The 20,575-nt window shown below is 43.6% G+C and overlaps 1 protein-coding gene across 30 annotated transcripts in view; it reads right to left on the reverse strand.

Moving 5' to 3' along the window:
- Nucleotides 1–20,575, reverse strand: part of DLG2 (discs large MAGUK scaffold protein 2) — a 1,136,581-nt gene that overhangs the window by 132,020 nt on the left and 983,986 nt on the right. Inside the window, exon 1 of one of the 30 annotated variants that reach the window (XM_087895809.1) lies at nucleotides 10,715–11,131. The exons of the other annotated variants lie outside the window; for them this stretch is intronic. The gene's annotated coding sequence lies outside the window, so the exon portion shown is untranslated. Of the gene's footprint in view, nucleotides 1–10,714; nucleotides 11,132–20,575 lie in introns of those variants that run through there. 30 annotated transcript variants of the gene reach the window in all.

Below are 20,575 nucleotides of genomic sequence, written 5' to 3' on the forward strand. Positions count from 1 at the left end.
GGTCTTACTAAGGCTTTACAGAATGGTATTGGTACCTCCCTTGATCTTGATTGTATCCCTCTGTTAATGCTCCCTTCTTTTCTAACTAATCCCTCACATTTCATAATGACTGAGCCCGCTCAGAGTCCCCAGGGAGTTCATTTCTGAAGAAGTAGGACAGAAAGTAAATTGATGTGGTTTGTTTTTTTTTTTAAATTAGTCTTGAAGAATAATATGGATGGCCAAGAAAGCAAAGAGATGGATTATCGAACAAATAAATCCAGACTCAAGGTACAAATAACCTCAAAGGATCATACTTCAGACAGACCTAGCTATCTGGAGAAAGTTCTACGGTTGGGAAAGTTGGAAAGAAAGAGGAGAAGGGGATGACCAGCAGCAAAATGGATGATGATCAGTTGCAGTAGGGATGGAAGTTTTGAAGGATCAGATGAGGGACAGATCAGAATGGAGAACTCACCATGGCCAACTTGCTGTGGCCAACTCATTGCACGCCAACTCGCCGCGGAACAATTCATTAATTTAATTTAATTTAATAATTTCAAATAAATTAAAAAATATATTTTCATATGGGTCATTCGCATTTCATCGTGTCCCTCCTTTGACATCCTTCCTTCCTTCCTTCCTTCCTTCCTTCCTTCCTTCCTTCCTCCCTCCCTCCCTCCCTCCCTCCCTCCCTCCCTCCCTCCCTCCTTTCTTCCTTTCTTTCTTTCTTTCTTTCTTTCTTTCTTTCTTTCTTTCTTTCTTTCTTTCTTTCTTTCTTTCTTTCTTTCTTTCTTTCTTTCTTTCTTAAAATTTATATGCCACCCTTCTCCCGGAGGACTCAGGGCGGCTCACAACCATCACGCAAAGTAAAAAACAATAATAATAACAATAAATAAAGTTTAAAAAAATACAATTAAAATCCCACAATTAATTAAAAAGCCTTTTAATTATAAAGACTATAGCCTTTAATGGCGATAGTCCACCATTTCTTCAATATTAGCAGGAGTGGGATTCAGACAGTTCGGACCGGGTAGGGTGAACCGGATGCTAATTTTATATCTGGTTCGGCGAACTGGTAGTTGCAAGGACTGGCTGGCCCCTAACACCCCACCCCGCCCCACCCCTACCAGGAGTCTCCACGTGGCCCATTTTGGATGCCAGGTAAGTGCAGTGCCTTCACGGAGGCTCTGGGAGAGTGAAAAACGGGCCTCTTGGAAGTTCCATAAGTCTGGAAACGGGCCTGTTTCCTGCCTCCAGAGGGCCTCCGGAGCCCGGAGGAGGCTGTTTTTGCCCTCCCGGAGGCGCGAAAAAAGCCTCCGGAGCTTGGAGAGGGTGAAAACTCCCCCTCAGCTATGGTGCAGGAGGTTGAGTAGGCCACACCCACCATGGCCACACCCACCCAGCAACTGGGCAGAGAACCGGTTGCTAAAATTTTTGAATCCCACCCCTGAATATTAGTGTAATATTAGTGTAATAGTGTAAAAAAAAGGGCCTGGTGGCTCAGCAGACTGATAGCATAGTGATTAACACCAGCTGTCTGCAATTACTGTAAGTTCGAATCTCGCCAGGCTCAAGGTTGACTCAGCCTTCCATCCTTTCTAAGGTAGGTAAATTGAGGACCCAGTTTGTGGGGGGCAATAAGCTAATAATAACTAATAACTAATAACCTAATGTTCCCTTTAATTGTATTCATTGTATGTATTCAATTCATGCTTATACTTATATATATTATCCAATATGTACTTGACAAAATAAATAAACAAAATAAATAAATAAAATAAAGAGCCTTGGTAGTACAGTGGTCTAAGGCACCCTGTTATTAAGCTGGTTATTAAGACCAGCTGGCTGCAATTACTGCAGGTTCGAATCTCGCCAAGGCTCAAGGTTGACTCAGCCTTCCATCCTTTCTAAGGTAGGTAAATTGAGGACCCAGTTTGTGGGGGGCAATAAGCTGACTTTGTATAAATATACAAAAGAATAAAGGCTATTGCTTAACGCCTTGTAAGACGCCCTGAGTCTCCGGAGAAGGGCGGCATATAAATCAAATAAAAAAAAAAAGTGTAACTCTTGTTCCGCAGAAAATTGTCTCATGGTGAATTTACCATGGCGAGTTGTCACACAGTGAGTTGAACATGACAAATGGGTTGTAACGAGTTGTCCTAGACCTGGGATAGATCACCAGGGAGAAAAATCTTTTTATTTGATCTCTAAGAGTCAACATTGACTTGATGGCAAATAATCAATCCGCCAATCAATCCATAGGTCCCTCCTTACCTTACATTTTATTCTTAAAGATTTGGTTGACATTCCCAAAACAATGAGTTCTTCCAACTTTCCTTGAAAGAATGTCTATGGAGATTCTCAGTCATCCAGGTCGTAGTTATCTCAAAGGAGCTTTTTCTCCAAGACAACTGGGCTGTTGTTGTTGTTGTTTTTCTTGAGGAAGAAGGAGAAGCTTCATCCAAGAAGCTTCATCCGTTCTGACTGGACGGTGGGGAGATGAAAAGTTAAGCTTCCATGAAAGAATATAAATCCTTCCATTCCCCACCATCCTGTCAGAGATGAAGAAGCTTCTTGGATGAGAAGCGAAACGTCTTCAAAAGAAAAAAAACAAGGAAGTCCAGTTGCCTCCTGAAAAAGGACTTTTGGGGCAACCATGACCTGGATGACTGAGAATCTCTACAGACTTTTACCTATGCAATTTGGGATGAAGACCCTTTGAATGGGGTGGGAGTAGGAAAGGATTTCCAGAGGAAAAAAATGGCAGACTACAGGAACCATTTGCACCACTCAGGTGGCCCTGAGGACACAGATAGACCTGCAAGTGGCCTCAACGACCCTCTAAAAGGATGCAAATGACCAACTGTCTGCAAGGAGTATCAATCCTTCCATTCCCCACCATCCAGTCAGAGCTGAAGAAGCTTCTTGGGTGAGAAGCAAAATGTCTTCAAAAGAAAAAAACAAGGAAGTCCAGTGGCCTCCTGAAAAAAAGCACCTTTGGGACTTCCATGAAAGAGTTTTATCGCACTGAGGTCTATTCTGAGTCCTTTCTTATCAGATGCTTGTGTTAGTTCTTGAGAATGCTGTATTTATTGCATTCCAGTAACCAAGTATCATTGTTTGGCTATGTGAATCTCACTGAAAACATTCCAATAGTTTGGGATTCAAGTCATCCTTGGCTTAGGGAATTACAGACTGATTTGTCCAATCTTGCTTATTCCTATCTAATAGGCTGAGGGCCAAATCTAGAAGGTGCTTATTTGCCCCTATTTATCCAGCCATCCACAAATAACTCGTCTGAACAAGACCAACTTAGGACACTCCCTAACAGAGCTGGGCTGACAACGTTCCCTTGCTTATTGTCCCAGCTGCAGTGTCTATATTTTTATGCTTCGTTTCCCCGGCATCATTTATAGCGGTACCCATGGTGATAAGCACAATGCAAATACTCTGACAGATGGATGCAGTTGCAGACTCTGCAAAAGAGAGAGAGAGAGAGAGAGAGAGAGAGGGAGAGAGAGAGAAAGAGGGAGAGAGAGAGAGAAAGAGAGAGGGGGGGAGGGAGGGAGAAAGAGAGGGAGGGAGAGAGAGAGTGGGAGAGAGAGGGGGGAGAGAGAAAGCGAGGGAGGGAGGGAGGAAGAGAGAAGGAGAGAGAGAAAGAGAGAGAGTGGGAGAGAGAGAAAGTGAGAGAGGGAGAGAGGGAGAGAGAGAGAGAAAGAGAGAGGGGGAGGGAGAGAGAGAAAAAGAAAGTGAGTGGGAGAGAGAGACAAAGAGAGAGAAAGAGAGAGAGAGAGAGGGAGAGAGAGAAGGAGAGAGAGGGGGAGAGAGAGAGGGAGAGAGAGAAAGGGAGAGAGAAAAAGAGGGGGGAGGGAGAAGGAGAGGGAGAGTGAGAGGGAGAGAGGGAGAGAAAGAGAGAGGGAGGGAGGGAGAGAGAGAGAAAGAGGGAGAGAGAGAGAAAGAGAGGGAGAGAGGGAGGGAGGGAGAAAGAGAGGGAGGGAGAGAGAGTGGGACAGAGAGGGGGGAGAGAGAAAGCGAGGGAGGGAGAGAGAAGAAGAGAGAGTGGGAGAGAGAAGAAGAGAGAGTGGGAGAGAGAGAAAGAGAAAGAGAGAGAGTGGGGGAGAGAGAAAGTGAGAGAGGGAGAGAGAAGGAGAGAGAGAGAGAGAGAGGGAGGGAGAGAGAGAAAAAGAAAGTGAGTGGGAGAGAGAGACAAAGAGAGAGAAAGAGAGAGAGAGAGAGAGAGAAAGGGAGAGAGAAAAAGGGAGAGAGAAAAAGAGAGAGAGGGAGGGAAAGAAGGAGAGAGGGAGGGAGAGAGAGAGAGAGAAAGAAGGAGAGAGCGAGAGAAGGAGAGAGAGAGAGAGAAAGAAAGAGAATTATGACCCACTCTTGAGCTTTAGAAAGAAGATCTTAAACCGTCTTTTCACGGACAAGAGATCTTTGAAGGAACTTAGAGAAGGTGGCTGAGAGGGAAGCGCGCTTGTCACAATGAAAAACTCTGCTGGGGTCCTTAGAAGATCAGTGAGGTGCTCAATGGGTTAACATGACAATGACAACGTCTTCTCAATTGGGGGTGGGAGAGATAATAAGGCTTCATCAAAAGATAGCCAGAAGGTGTCTATTGTTGCCAAAAATTGATCTCCAGCTATTTTTCAGCAGCCCAGTTTTCCCTGCCCAATAAGTGTCTATGGGAAATTCGATCATTTGTTCAGAAGACGCACTCTGTCCAGATCTCTGGAGGTGAGATCTTTGGCGCTGTCTAAGTTTGACTGTTGTTGGGTTTTTTTTGCTGAATTTCCTGCAAGACAACAACCAGGTTCAGAGAGCACCAAGAACCCCACCTAGACTTATATACCACTTCAGAGGGCTTTACAGCTCTCTCTAAGTGGTTTACAGAGTCAGCCTATTGTCCCCCAACAATCTGGGTCCTCATTTTACCCACCTCGGAAGGATGGAAGGCTGAGTTAACCTTGAGCCCCATCAGAATTGAACTGCTGGCAGAATTGGCAGAATTAGCCTGCAATACCAAATCCTAACCACTGCGCCACCACAGCTCCTTCCTTCCTTCCTTCCTTCCTTCCTTCCTTCCTTCCTTCCTTCCTTCCTTCCTTCCTTCCTTCCTTCCTCCCTCCCTCCCTCCCTCCCTCCCTCCCTCCCTCCCTCTCTCCCTCCCTATTCTGCTTTGCTGTGCTTAGCAGCCCTCTCTAAGTGGTTTATTAAGTCAGTCTATTGCCCCCAACAATCTGGGCCCTCATTTTACCCACCTTGGAAGGATGGAAGGCTGAGTCAACCTTGAGCCCCATCAGAATTGAACTGCTGGCAATTGGCAGAATTAGCCTGCAATACCAAATCCTAACCACTGCGCCACCACAGCTCCTTCCTTCCTTCCTTCCTTCCTTCCTTCCTTCCTTCCTTCCTTCCTTCCTCCCTCCCTCCCTCCCTCCCTCCCTCCCTCCCTCCCTATTCTGCTTTGCTGTGCTTTGCAGCCCTCTCTAAGCGGTTTACAAAGTCAGCCTATTGCCCCCAACAATCTGGGTCCTCATTTTACCCACCTTGGAAGGATGGAAGGCTGAGTCAATCATTGTCAGCAGTGGTTGATTCTCTGTCTGTTTCTTTACCCTCGAATTGGATGGTAGGGTCAGATATGGATTGAAAGCCACTGCCAACAAACTGAGGACAGTCCGTTTTCAGGAATAATCCCACCCATGGATATGAAAAGAACAGCAAAACCTCTCTATTTAAATTATGTTCCTTCTTGCTCCTAGCAAACAGTCTAAGTGTATCTTTAATGCAATTAGCTGCTTTATTTTCCATGACTTCATCTAACCTTTTTAAAACTCGGCCTGCTTTACTTTACCATACAACAGACAATTCCCTAATTCAATTCTATAGTCTCTTCTGAATCTTTCACCATACAAGTGACTCCACCGTTCAATATTTGGAAGGGTCGAGGGAGATACATACATCCCCCTGCTCTTTACACCACGTGTACCTTTGCAAATATTTGGTAAGGCCACACTTGGAATCCTGCATTCAGTTTTGGTCGCCACGATGTAAAAAAGATGTGGAGACTCTAGAAAGAGTGCAGAGAAGAGCAACAAAGAGGATTTGGGGACTGGAGGCTAAAACATACAAAGAACGGTTGCTGGAATTGGGTATGTCTAGATTAAATGAAAAGAAGGACAAGGGGAGACATGATAGCATCTTCCAATATTTGAGTCCCTTGGGAGTTGGGCGGCATAGAAATGTGATAAATTAAATTAAATTAAATTAAATTGAGGGGGCTGTCACAAAGAAGAGGGGGTCAACCTATTCTTCAAAGGACAAGAAGCTATAGAAGGAAACTAATCAAAGAAAGAACCAACTTGGAACTAAGGAGAAATTTCCTGACAGTAATAACAATTAATCAGTGGAACAACTTTTTTTTTTTTTTAATTTGATTTATATGCCGCCCTTCTCCGGAGACTCAGGGCGGTTTACAATGCGCTAAGCAATAGCCTTCATACTTTTGTATATTTATACAAAGTCAGCTTATTGCCCCCACAATCTGGGTCCTCATTTTACCTACCTTAGAAAGGATGGAAGGCTGAGTCAACCTTGAGCCTGGTAAGATTCGAACCTGCAGTAACTGCAGGCAGCTGGTCTTAATAACAGAGTGCTTTAGACCACTGTACTACCAAGGCTCTAACTTGCCTCCAGAAGTTATGGGTGCTCCAACACTGGAGGTTTTTAAAAAAAAGACTGGACAGCGACCTGCCTGAAATTATAGGGTTTCCTTCTTGAGCAGGGGGTTGGACTAGAAGACCTCCAAGACCCTTCCAACTGTTATTGCTTCTTCTTAGACATCTTCCCACCTCAAAAAAACTCCCCCCAGACTTAATGCCTTTTCAGCATAGAGAAGTCGCTCCAATCCCCAGATCAGTTGTAGCAATCTTTTCTTAGCTCTGCAATGTCTTCTTTGAAATTCAGTAACAGAACTATGCATAATTCACTTGGTTTGGGGAAAAAAAATAATAATTATGGTGCGCTTACTGCATAAGTTTAAAAGCACCTTTAATTCAGAATCCTTTCTTAACCGTCTCCCGTCTGGATTTTGCTGTTTGAACCGCTAGACACGGAGTCAGATATTTTTCATGGAATTGTCCACTGACAGGTCCAAGGTGTCTATTCTGCTCCGTCACTCCAGCCAATGAGTAAGTAAAAACAGGACTTTTGTTCCAAAATGCATCACTTTCCTGATGCTGAGAACAACTGGCCGTTTTATTACCCATTCATCCGCTTAAAAGATATCCCTGTGAAGCTTTTTGGTAACCAAAGTTTAGGAACGTCTTACAGTAGATATGAACATGTACCCTGTTTCCCCGAAAATAGGACCCAACCGGAAAATAAGCCCTAGCATGATTTTTCAGGATGCTCGTAATATAAGCCCTACCCCAAAAAATAAGCCCCAGTTAAGATTGTCAGCCAGATGGATGCATTTACTGCAAGTTCAAATCTCACCAGGCTCAAGGTTGACTCAGCCTTCCATCCTTCCGAGGTAGGTAAAATGAGGACCTGGATTGTGGGGGCAATAAGCTGACTTTGTATAAAAAAGAACACCGCTTGGGGGGGGGGCGAAAGCCCTACTAAGCAGGTATATACAAAAGTATGAAGGCTATTGCTTAACACATTGTAAGCCGCCCTGAGTCTCCGGAGAAGGGCGGCATATAAATCGAACCAATAAATAAATAAATAAATTTAGTAGCGTATTTCCCCCAAAATAAGACCCAACCAGAAAATAAGCCCTAGCATGACTTTTCAGGATGCTCGTAATATAAGCCCTACTCCCTCAAAATAAGACCCAGTTAAGATTGTCAGCCAGATGGATGCATTTAGTATCGTGTTTCCCCCAAAATAAGACCCAACCAGAAAATAAGCCCTAATGCATCTTTTGGAGCAAAAATTAATATAAGACATGGTCTTATTTTCAGGGAAACACGAGTAATCATGTCAAATCTCTGCAATGTTATCTGAGATGAGGATGGGCAAACCAATCTCCTCCAGCTATTTTGGACCAATCTGCTCCAGCTGAACCAGTCATAAAATAATAATCATAATAATAATAAACTTTTTTAAGAAGTAAAATTTTAGGAGCTAATGTTTAAAATGTTTTGAGGACACCTGATTGGATGTTTCTCGACCAGATCATACAAAGTTGCTTGGATTTATACTGGGTGTAGCAGTTCTGCAGCCAAGTATGTGGTAGACGAAATAGAAATTATACATTACATACGACAGGACCGGCATCTAATATTGCTGCTATAAATTGCACGTACATGGGAAATAGAGATGCTAAGTCTCACAGTTTTCCCAGCTTTTTATGTAAACAGATTCCATTTCAATGAGGAAAAAAAGATGCTAACATGGAATGTCTATGGAGATACTCAATCATCCAGATCATGGTTGTCCCAAAGGTGCTTTATCAAAAGTCAACTCGAATTTCTTGGGGTTTTTTCCCCCCCTTGAAAACATTTCGCTTCTCATCCAAGAAGATTCTTCAATTCTAACTGAATGGTGGGGAATAAAAGGATTTAAGTTCTTTGCAATCATCTGGTCTGCAGATAAATTCCCAAGTGGTCGCAACGGACACCTACCTTCAGAGTGCTAAGGACCAGATGACTGCCAAGAATGATAAATCCTTCTATTCCCCACCGTTCAGTCAGAACTGAAGGAGCTTCTTGGATGAGAAGCGAAACCTCTTCAAGGAAAAAACAAAGACTGCTATTCTGCTAACAACAATTTTCCCGATGACCGTCGCAAGCAACACAGAGAGACATTCTAAAGCTAGTTAGATTGCTGGCAAGAATGTTATTCTGTTATTCAGAATAACAGAGAATTGGAAGGGACCTTGGAGGTCTTCTAGTCCAACCCCCTGCTCAGGCAGGAGACCTTCTACCATTTCAGAGAAATTGTTGTCCAATCTCTTCTTAAAAACTTCCAGTGTTAGAAAATTCACAACTTCTGGAGGCAAGTCGTTCTATTGGTTTATTGTTCTAACTGTCAGGGAATTTCTCCTTAGTTCTAGGTTGACTCTCTCCTGGGTTAGTTTCCATCCATTGCTCAAACTTACAAGATATGGGGTTTTTTTGCCATCTTTTATGCCAACCTGATTTGGATGAGAAGGAATACTGCACTCAAAGAGAAACAGGTGTGTGTGTGTGTGTGTGTATATATATATATATATATATCAATTTTCTTACTTCTTCGTAGGGTTTATGTGTGTTTTTCTTCTAGCCAGGTTTTCCCTACGTTTTCCCTACAAAAAACCTTGGCTACGTAGGGAAAACCTGGCTAGAAGAAAAAAACATATATATATATATATGGGCTGAGGGGATTCGTGCCCGAATAACACCACATTATAACCCAAATTCAGAAACATTCTTAGGCTAACTTATTGAACTTGCAAAGTTAACAAAAAGAGACATGGGAGAAAGAAGTGCTCCTTTAACTCTGCACTGTCCGAAGTAAAGGTAAATACACGGGGTTATTATTAACACCTGTTTTCTTTTCTTTTCTTTTTTTTAAGCATCCGAAGAGAACGAAGTAACAGCGTAATAGAAGTGAGGCAAGGTTTAGTATGATTATTATTATTTTTCAAGCGCAAAGATGATGACGTGTATAGTACGGTGTGTGTGTGCTTGTGTTTGTGTGTGTGTGTGTGAAAATCCTTCGTTTGAAAGACGACAAACAGGAGTCCTGCAACCGATTTTGGTAGGCTGCTTAAACATTAACTCCCTATTCTCTTCACCTACTGCATGAAGTAAACAGGGCATGCATCATCAGACTGAATGACCAGAATCTAGTTAAAGTTTGCATTCGCATTGCCTTCTCAAACCTCGGTTACATTTCAGGAATATCCAAACCCAGATATAGATATATCTATATATCTATATGTATACATGTCTCATTTTTGTTGTCATATCACTGACGGCTGCCAGTCACAGTCAGATCCACCAGGTGATGGGTTACCTGTTCTTTTCTAGACATTAACTCGAGGAGACAATACGCGAAATCAATCTCTGCCAAACTCTGGACATCGCCTGCAACATACACGCATCCCTATGTCAAATCTCCTGGACATCCATTGCAGCTCAATGTTAGCGTACAACAATATCTCAGGGAACGGCTATCGGAACCTATCGTGCCAATCCCTTCAGAGCTCTGGCTTGCCCGCCACTCAGCAACGGCGGTCAAAAAAATACAATCGGAAACCGTTATGTCTCAAAGAACGGCATTTAAAAAAAAAAATCAATCAATAGGAAAAGCTTTTTTTTTTCCTTAAGCTTTTCCACCAGCTTCCCTTGCCTCCCTTTCTGTCAGCAAGAAGCGAGCAGTTATTAAGCGAACAGTCATTACTATTGCTATTAGCGCTTCTTCATAGCGATGCCAAAGACCGGACTAATTTTAAAAAATAAAATACAAATAAAGCCAAAAACTTGAGCTAATCTTTTTTTCTTTTTTCTTTTTTGCAGAATTGAATGATGTCCACCTGTCCCTTCCCCTACTCTCCATCCCCTCCTGTATAAAGATAATGCTTCGACATGCTGCTAAATGCCCCCACCCCATCCTTTCCCTTGCCAGCCGTCACTGACAAAGATCCTGCAGCAGGAAAAAAAAAAAAAAAATCCATGGAAAGCTGAAAGACAAATTAGCCATCCTCTGTAGGGGAAAAAAAAAAAAAAGAAGCTGCATCACTCACCCCCCCAAAAAGGCAGGTTTCACGGGAACAAAAGCAGAGCCTCACCGAGCAGCGGCAGCAACGGCAGCGGCTTCACGACAGGCCCCCCCACCCCATCAGCTGCTGAGTTCCCCCTCGCCGGGAGAATGAAGCCAAATCGCTCTGCACAGCCACCGAAGCTGATGCATTATAAAACCGGTACCTCCTATAGACTCTCGTGTTTTACATCACAGGGGGGAGGTCACCCAGACGGGGCGTGCTATATGCACACTCACTCACTCACACACACACACACACACACACACACGTATACACAAATAGAACCGGCGTATGTGAGCTCAAGTTATCGCTCGTCTCGGCCAACGTATTCGATCCGGCACTGGTTTTCAGAATTAGTAACCAAGTCAATGGGACACTGCATTTTTCCTGCTCTGGACAGGTCCCAGGTGGGCTGGAGGTAACTTTAATTGCCTCTCAAAAAAAAAAAAAGAGAAGACCTTGTTAAGGTAGAATCTTGGAAGGAGTTGGGTATGGCTAGTCTAGTGCCAAGAAGAACTTGGGGTGACATGATAGCAGTGTTTTGTTTTTTTTAATTTGATTTATATGCCGCCCTTCTCCGGAGACTCAGGGCGGCTTACAATCTGTTAAGCAATAGCCTTCATACTTTTGTCTATTTATACAAAGTCAGCTTATTGCCCCCACAAACTGGGTCCTCATTTCACCTACCTTAGAAAGGATGGAAGGCTGAGTCGACCTTGAGCCTTGGAGAGATTCGAACCAGCAGTAAATTGCAGGCAGCTGTGTTAATAACAGGGTGTGTAGACCACTGTACTATCAAGGTGTTCCAATATCTGAGGGGCTGCCACAAAGAAGAGGGAGTCAAGCTATTCTCCAAAGCACCAGAAGGCAGGACAAGAAACAATGGATGGAAACCAGTAGTGGTATTCACTTACCTTCACTACCGGTTCGCAAGTGTGAGCGCGCGCGCCACTTCTGCCCATACGCAGAGCCTTCCGCGCATGCACGGAGCGTCTGTGATGACATCCGGGTGGGTGGGAGGAGCCTCCCGTCGCCACCACTACCGTTTCGCCCGAACCGGGTAGAACCAGTAGAATCCCACCACTGATGGAAACTAATCAAGGAGGCTAAAACATATGAACAACATATGAAGACTGTTCAGGGCCAGGCTATCTTCGAGACCGCCTTCTACCACATAGCTCCCAGTGACCGGTAAGATCCCACAGAGTCGGTCTCCTCTGGGTCCCGTCAGCTAAACAATGCCGGCTGGCGGGCCCGCGGGGGAGGGCCTTCTCTGTGGCTGCCCCGGCTCTCTGGAACCAATTACCTCCTGAGATCCGGACCGCCCCCACCCTATTGGCCTTCCGCAAAGCGGTGAAGATCTGGCTCTTCCGGCAGGCCTGGGGCCATTGATCTCGTTATAACGATCTTGCGAGACCCGGCCACGAATTGGAGTGCACGTGTTTTAACGTTTTTAAAGTTTTTAATGTTTTAATGTTTTTCTTTTTAACATTTTTTATGGGATTGTTCACATTGTTTTATAAGCCGCCCAGAGTCCCTTGGGAGTTGGGCGGCATAGAAATGCGACAAATAAATAAATAAATAAATAAGACTGGAGGCTAAAACATATGAAGAATGGTTGCAGGAATGGGGTATATCTTGTTGAATGAAAAGAAGGACAAGACGTGACATGATAACAGTCTTCCAATATTTGAGGGGGCCGTCACAAAGAAGAGGGGGGGGGTCAACCTATTCTCCAAAGGACAAGAAGCTATGGATGGAAAGTAATAAGAGAAGAGATCCAACCTAGAACTCAGGAGAAATTGTCCGACAGTGAGAACAATTAACCAGTGGAACAACTTGCCACCAGAGGTTATGGGTGCTCCATCACTGGAGGCTTTTAAGAGACTGGACAACCATCTGTTTGAAATTGTACAGGGTCTCCTGCTTGAGCAGGCCGTTGGAGTCGAAGACCTCCAAGGTCCGTTCCAACTCTGTCATTCTCTATTCTGTATTTTTTTTTCCAAATTTTCATCTTCGAATCGTCTTCGAATGCCAGTCCACCAATGAGACAGAAGCTGCCTTCAGAAAGTTGTGTGAGCTTCATCACTGAAAGCTCTTCAAGAATAATTCAAGGATGATTAGACCTCCAAGGTCTCTTCCAGCTTTGTTATTCTGTTAAGGCTAAGTGGGAGGCCTAAACTATATACTGTAAGAATTATTCTATTGGTAGAAGAGAATGTTTCTGGTTCAGGATTGAAATACGGGGTCCTTGGTGCTCTCTGAGCTTGGTGGATTTCTTGCAGGCATTTCATTACTAGGGTACACCTCCTCACCAACAAGCAACAGCCAGATGGGCAGAAATACCCATCTCCTGCATGAGCTGCACTGGCTCCCGGTGGTCTTCTGGGTGCGCTTCAAGATTTTGGTTACCACCTTTAGAGCGCTCCATGGCTTAGGACCTGGTTATTTACGGGACCGCCTACTACCACAAGCAGCCTCCCACTGGCCGGTATGCTCTCATAGAGAGGGGCTCCTCCGGGTGCCGTCAGCTAAACAATGTCGACTGGCGGCCCCCAGGGGGAGGGCCTTCTCTGTGGGGGCACCCACTATCTGGAACGAGCTCCCCCCAGAGATACGGAGGATCCCGGATCTACGCACTTTCCGCCGTGCTCTTAAGATTCTCCTATTGCAGCAAGCCGGCCTGGCCTAATTTTCTCCCCCGTTTTAAAATTCTTTTAAATCGAAATTTTAATCTGTTTTAAATTATTGGGATTTTTTAATTGTCTCGGGCTAAATTATTTAATATGGTTTTAATTACGTCTTGTAACTTTTGTATCTATGTGTTTTATTTTGTGCCTGTTCGCTGCCCTGAGTCCTTCGGGAGTAGGGCAGTATATAAATCTAATAAAAGAAAGAAAAGAAAGAAAGAAATACGAAAACTAACATTAGACCAACAATCCAGAGGGAAACAATATCCCGTTCAAGGAATTGCCAAACAAACAATAAACAACAGCCCAATCAAGGAATCCACCAAGACCACTAGACAGCCAACACTGGCAGGGCAAGCCACTAATATATAAAATGAGAGCAAACCGCACTCCCTATTAGCCTGATGATGTTTCCTAGTTGGGTAATGAAACGTCTGCCAGAAAACAACCAAGCTCAGAGAGCACCAAGGGTTAGGGTTAGGGTTAGGGTTAATAATTATATTGGCTTGTCCCCAGTGGTGAAATCTAAAATTTGTTACTACTGGTTCTGTGGGCGTGGCTTGGTGGGTGGGTGTGTAATGTGACTGGGTGGGCATGGCCAATTTTTTTTTAACTTTTAAACCATTTTTTCTACAAAATCTTCAGCGAAGAGGTTCTTTTTTTTTTTTTAAATGCCTCTGACGATCAGGCAACTCAGCTTGGATCGTCAGAGGCATTTAAAAGAAAAAAGGGTTTTTTTTCTTTTAAATGCCTCTGATGATCCAAGCTGAGTTGCCTGATCGGCAGAGACTTTTTTTCTTTTAAATGCATCTGACGATCCAAGCTGCGTTGCCTGATCATTAGAGCCATTTAAAAGAAAAAAAGTCTCTGCCGATCAGGCAACTCAGCTTGGATCGTCAGAGGCATTTAAAAGAAAAAAAGGGTTTTTTTCCTTTAAAAGCCTTTGATGATACCAGCTGAGCCGCGCGATCATCAGAGGTTATTTTTACTTTTAAAAGCATTTTTTCAGCTGAAGAGGTTGTAGAAAAATTCTTTTAAAAGTAAAAAAAAGCCTCTGATGATTATGCGGCTCAGCTGGGCATGCTGGGGGTTGGGGCAGGGATTTTTGCTACCGGTTCTCCGAACCACCCACCTCCATCGCTACCGGATTGGGCGATCCGGTCCAAACCCAGAGCATTTCACCCCTGCTTCATTCTCTATTAACCGATTTTAAAGCCTCGTCATTCATCCGAATCAGCAAAAGTCCATTAAGGATTACCAGAAAGAAGAACATATTCATTATAAACTTGACCTAATAAATCTAATCTGCATTCCTTCTTTTGACATACGTTTCTCGTTTTCTACCTTTAAATAAATCCGCCAAATTTCCATCATTCAGATCTAATCAATAAAAGAGCCAATAAAAATGACCAGCAAAAAGTGTTTTAATCTAATAAGCTTAAAATGCAACAAACTCTTTTCCATATAACTCTTAGAAACAAAACCTTAAAACATTGTTCAGTCCTAGTCAGAAAAAGTATGTTATATTATTTTCCCTTGCTCTTGTTCTTTAGTCTCTTCAAATGACATCCAAACACTTGGGTTTTTTTAATTTTCTCTTTGTCTCTTTTCACAAAATTGCTGACAGCATTAAACAAATCTCTTTTGTAAATCCAATATAGAAGGGTTATCTGAGTCACATTTCTGATCTATTATTTATGTGTCCTTTTTACTTATTAAAACATCAACTGGTTTTATTTGTACATTCCGTATTTCATCTTTTTCCATAACCTTTTTGAAGCCTTTCATTTTTAAATCTACAATTAAATCATTGTCGGTCTTAGCGTGTTCCTCTTTTGTAACATTTGTTTAGTCTATCAATAATGATGTGCGCTTTAAAATTAATGTCTGAGTCCATTGTTCACAAATATCTCTCAATAGATTCCTTGCTGAAATATTCAGCCTTATCGATTTGAGTTTAAGTATGTTTTTCCTTTAGTTGTGATCTTTATTTCATTCTGGCGCCCTCTAGTGTCCAACCGTCAAAATCCCAGCTTATCAGTTTTTCTTCTGAAACCAAAACCACGAATAGTTTCATCACAGGAAGGATTCTTATATTCAATTTCAAAATAGTATTAAGCCTATCTGAATCTTTAGTCCATTTATCACTTTCTAAAATTGACAAGGCGAATAGATGGGGAAGAGGCAAACAGATGGGGATTGCAGCCTAGAAATTAAAAGAGGCTTGCTCCTGGGAAGGAAAGCCATGGCAAATCTAGACAGCATACTAAAAAGCAGAGACATCACCCTGCCAACAAAAGTGCGTATAGTCAAGGCGATGGTTTTCCCAGTTGCAATATATGGCTGTGAAAGTTGGACCAGTTTAATGAAAAGAAGGATTAGGCATGAGATGATAGCACTGTTTCAATATCGAAGGGGCTGCCAAGAAGGAAGTCAACCTATTCTCCAAAGCACCTGAATGCAGAACAAGAAGCAATGGGTGGAAACTAATCAAGGAGAGAAGCAACCTAGAACTAAGGAGGAATTTCCTGACAGTGAGAGTGATCAACCAGTGGAACGACTTGCCTCCAGAAGTTGTTGGTGCTCCATCACTGTTTTCAAGAAGAGATTTGACAGCCATTCGTCCAGAATGATATAGGGCCGTGATGGCGAACCTATGGCACGTGGGCCACAGGTGGCATGCAGAGCCTTCTCTGTGGGCACACCAGCCGTTGCCCCAGCCCAGCTCTACCGTGCATGCACACACACCTCCCACCAGCCAGCTGGTCTTCGGGTCTCTGCCACACATGTGCAGGGGGCGCTTGCATTGCATTTTGGGGGTTCGTGTGCACGCCCCCCATGCCCCATTTTGGGCCTGGAAAGCCTCCTGCACCAACCTGAAAGCCAAAACGGGGCATTGTTGTGGCCCCGCCCTCTGAGCCTATCCCATCGGAGGAAGAAAGCTCCGAACATGAGGAAGAGGAGTCAGCCAGGCCTCCCTCTCCAGGCCCCTCCCCTCTGGCACTGTCTCAGGTGCCGGCCGAGGGAGAGGAGATTAGCCGGGAGACAGGTGTCTCGGATGAGAGTGAAGGAGAGATGTCATTCCTGGATGCACGCCAAAGAAGGCGTGATAAATGATGGCAGCAGTTAAGGAGGCGTGCTAGGGATTAGAACTGAGTCACTGGACCACACCCCAGAGACTATATAATAGAGGGTGGTGGCCAGTGATCCCTGTGACGAACAAAAACAAACCCTGGATAGTCACTAGAACATGGCTGAAGCTACCGAGAGGAATATTGTTTTTGTTGGACTCTTGTACGCTGAGTATATTATCTTTCTGTTTCTGTGGCAATAAAAGCACTTGGCAGACGGTGTGTATATCGCTGCCAAGTTGGAGATAAAGACCTGGGTGCATGCCAAGTAATTTCTTAACCCTCGGCTGGCTGTGTTTGTGTGTGTGTGTGGACGGGGACAGATCAGGCATGGGGGCTGCAGGGCGCATGTGCGGGGGGCAGGTGGTGCATGTACGTGGAATGCGCATGCATGTGGGGGACAGGGCGCATGCACGGGGGGTGCTCGTATCGCATTTTATGGGTTTGAGTACCCGTACGTGCATTTGCGCGAGTCGCACAGGCGCTTTGGGCACTCGGCACCAAAAAGGTTAATCATCACTGATATAGGGTTGAGCAGGGGGTTGGACTAGAACTGTGATGGCGAACCTATGGCATCCATGCCAGAGGTGGCATGGAGAGCCCTGTCTGCTGGCACGTGCGCCATTGCCCCAGGTCAGATCTCGATGGCGTTTCTTTCGTGAGCTTCTGTTTCCCTGCAAACGACGAAACAGAAGCTCACGAAATAAAAAGATCTTACCTCTTGCCACGCTGCTGGTGTTGGGATGCCCCACCTCCCGCTGGACAGCTGGTCTTCAGGTCTCTGCTGCGCATGCGTGCATGTTGGTGCATGCACACGTGCATGTTGGTGCATGCACATGTTCATGCATGGTCGCATATGTCAGCGCATGTGAGCGTGAATGTTGATGCATGCGCATGTTCGCGTACGTGCACCTTTCAGTTTGGGCATGCGCACATGCACCATTTGGGCACTTGGTGTCTAAAAGGTTCACCATCAGAGATGTAACCATAAATCCGGAACATTCTATCATATGTGGTGGATGTGCCCCATCACAAGGAAGTATTGGTGTAAAATTCAAAAATGGCTGGAAGAAATTACAAAGCAAAAAATAGATTTGAAACCTGAACTGTTTTTATTAGGAATACTGGACCCGAAAATGAACAAAAACCTTCAATACATTACACTACACATACTCGCTGCAGCAAGAATTACATTCGCAAAAAGTTGGAAACAAAACAGTGTACCCTCAGATGAAACAGTAATTAGAAAAATTCTAGAATGCGCTGAGATGGATAAAATGACTATGGAATTAAAAGAGAGAGAGGATTCGGACTATTATGAAATATGGAATAAAATGTACAGTTGGCTCGAAAATAGAAATCAGAACAAGAAATGTTTAACTTAATACAGATGAAACTCAAATTGGAATAACTGAATAACATTAAATAAAGAGATGTAAATATAAACGAATATAAATGTATAGATAAGAATAATGAATTATTATTATTTATTATTTATTTATTAGTTCGATTTATATATGCCGCCCTTCTTCGGAGACTCAGCTGCGGCTTACAATGCATTAAGCAATAGCCTTCATACTTTTGTATATACCCGCTTAGTAGGGCTTTTTGGGCCCCCCTAAGCGGTGTTCTATTTTATAAAAAGTCAGCTTATTGCCCCCACAAACCAGGTCCTCATTTTACCTACCTCGAAAGGATGGAAGGCTGAGTCAACCTTGAGCCTGGTGAGAATTGAACTCGCAGTAATTGCAGGCAGCTGGCAGCTAAATACTACTTTAACAGCAGCAGTTTAGTCCACTGCGCCACCAAGGCTCTATAATATTATAATGTATGTTTTTATACACACACACACACACACACACACACACACACACACACACACACGTTGGAGTAATGTGATTATTCTACTATTGAGAAGTAAATAGAAATGATAAAATAGAGATCTACATAAGCAAAATATTTATGTCGTTACGGAATGCTGCAAAATTACCATTGACGTAACATTCAATACATTATGTCTTGACGTGTTTTGTTTTTACATATATGTGATTGTTTTTAAAGACAAGCTGTTTAATAAAAATTATTTTAAAAAATAAATAAATAAAAAATAATAATAAAAGGTTTGCCATCACAGGACTAGAAGCCCCCTCAAAGTCCCTGCTATTGTCTGTTATTCTAGTGCCACCAGCTTTTGCCAAATGCTCTATTTGTCCTGCCAGTAATATATTCTTTCTGAAGGAGTAATTGAAAGTGCCACCCAGGAATGAACTGTAAAAATAAATAAATAAATAACTTTAAAATAGCTCCGTGGTGAATAAGTCTGAAGTACCAAACAATATTCCTACTCCACCCGCACGTGAAGCTTTGGGTGAGAGGTGGAAGAATGTATTAAAAATGTAATAATGGAAAGAGAAAATTGGGTTACTGTTGGCGATAAAAAGAAAACGGCCCCTTCAATGATGAATGCATTGTGTAGAACTTTGTACTGAGTACTAAAATAAAAAAAATAGTTCGTCTGTAGAATTATCCAATCCCGGCAGGATTTCTGAGCATAATTATCAGAAATAAAGATGATTTATAACGGAACTCTTGTGAATATTTTTTCTCCCAAGCCCACTTTACACAGAAGTCTTCTTTATTGTTTCAAATGGATTTCTTCCCCAGGCCATCTCCAAAATGGAGCAGTGATCCCCGTAATAATAAATAAATGAAATCAATTTGATTTTTTTTTTTTTTTAAATCTCCACGTTTTAATGGAATGCTTTTCCAGAAAATTTGGGCTTTATTTTGTATACGAGATGACTTTTCATGTTCAAAAGTGGGTGATTTTTCAATTCTTTCGAAAGTGAGCACCTGGGCAATGATTTTTCGGGGGGGTTCCCTAATTTTTCTTTCCTAGCGATGGTTTTTGGTGGTGGTTGTCGCCAGTGGTGGGTTGCTACCGGTTCTCCCCGGTTCTTCCGAACCGGTAGTGGAAATTTTGAGTAGTTCGGAGAACTGGTAAATACCACCTCTGCCTGGCCCTGCCCCAAATCTATTCTCTGCCTTTCGAGTCCCAGCTGATCGGCTAGAAGGAAAAAAACTGTTTAAACTCTTGCCGCGACGCTTCAAAGGGCCACCCTACAGCTGATCAGTGGTAAAAGGCAGTGTGGTGGTAGACCGGTGCCTCCAAAAACAAATGGGTAGACTGGTACAGCTCTGCAAGCAGTTAAAAGCCTGGTAGACCAGTACCTCTGCTAAATCCTAAAGACTTGTAACATGACCATTAAGCCACACCCACAAAATAAGCCACGCCCACAGAACCGATAGTAAAAAACTTTAGAACCCACCCCTGGTTGTCGCTGAATATGAGCAGCTGGTTGATGACAAAGGAAATTTTGTTTCAGCTGGATTTGGTACACATGTAAGATAATTCCTCTGGTTTTCTATCAATAAGGTTCAGGACTTCAAAGTGATTCCTGATATTCTCCTTGAAAATGGTGGGTGTATGTCAGAGTTGTATCTCAGCCAGTTTGGACCAGTTCGGGCGAACCGGTAGCGGCAACCGCAGGCGGGCCCGCCCAGTGGTGAAATCCAATTTTTTTTACTACCGGTTCTATGGGTGTGGCTTGGTGGCGTAGTGTGGCTTGGTGGGCATGGCAGGGGAAGGATATTGCAAAATCTCCATTCCCACCCCACTCCTGGGAGAAGGATACTGCAAAATCCCCATTCCCTCCCCACTCCTGGAGGAAGGATATTGCAAAATCTCCATTCCCTCCCCACTCCTGGGGGAAGGATATTGCAAAATCTCCATTCCCACTCCACTCTGAGGCCAGCCAGAGGTGGTATTTGCCAGTTCTCCAAACTACTCAAAATTTCCGCTACCGGTTCTCCAGAACCTGTCAGAACCTGCTGGATTTCACCCCTGGTCTCACTCATGCACCGATGATGGTTAGCGGAGCATTGGGAGAACGTAAGAATTCTAGACTAATTCCTCTCTTGACTCTGCCTCCACTTCTCTTACACCCCCCCCCCCAAATACA

The sequence above is a fragment of the Pantherophis guttatus genome, chromosome 5 (assembly GCF_059756535.1).
Source record: "Pantherophis guttatus breed Tessera chromosome 5, ASM5975653v1, whole genome shotgun sequence".
NCBI lineage: Eukaryota > Metazoa > Chordata > Lepidosauria > Squamata > Colubridae > Pantherophis > Pantherophis guttatus.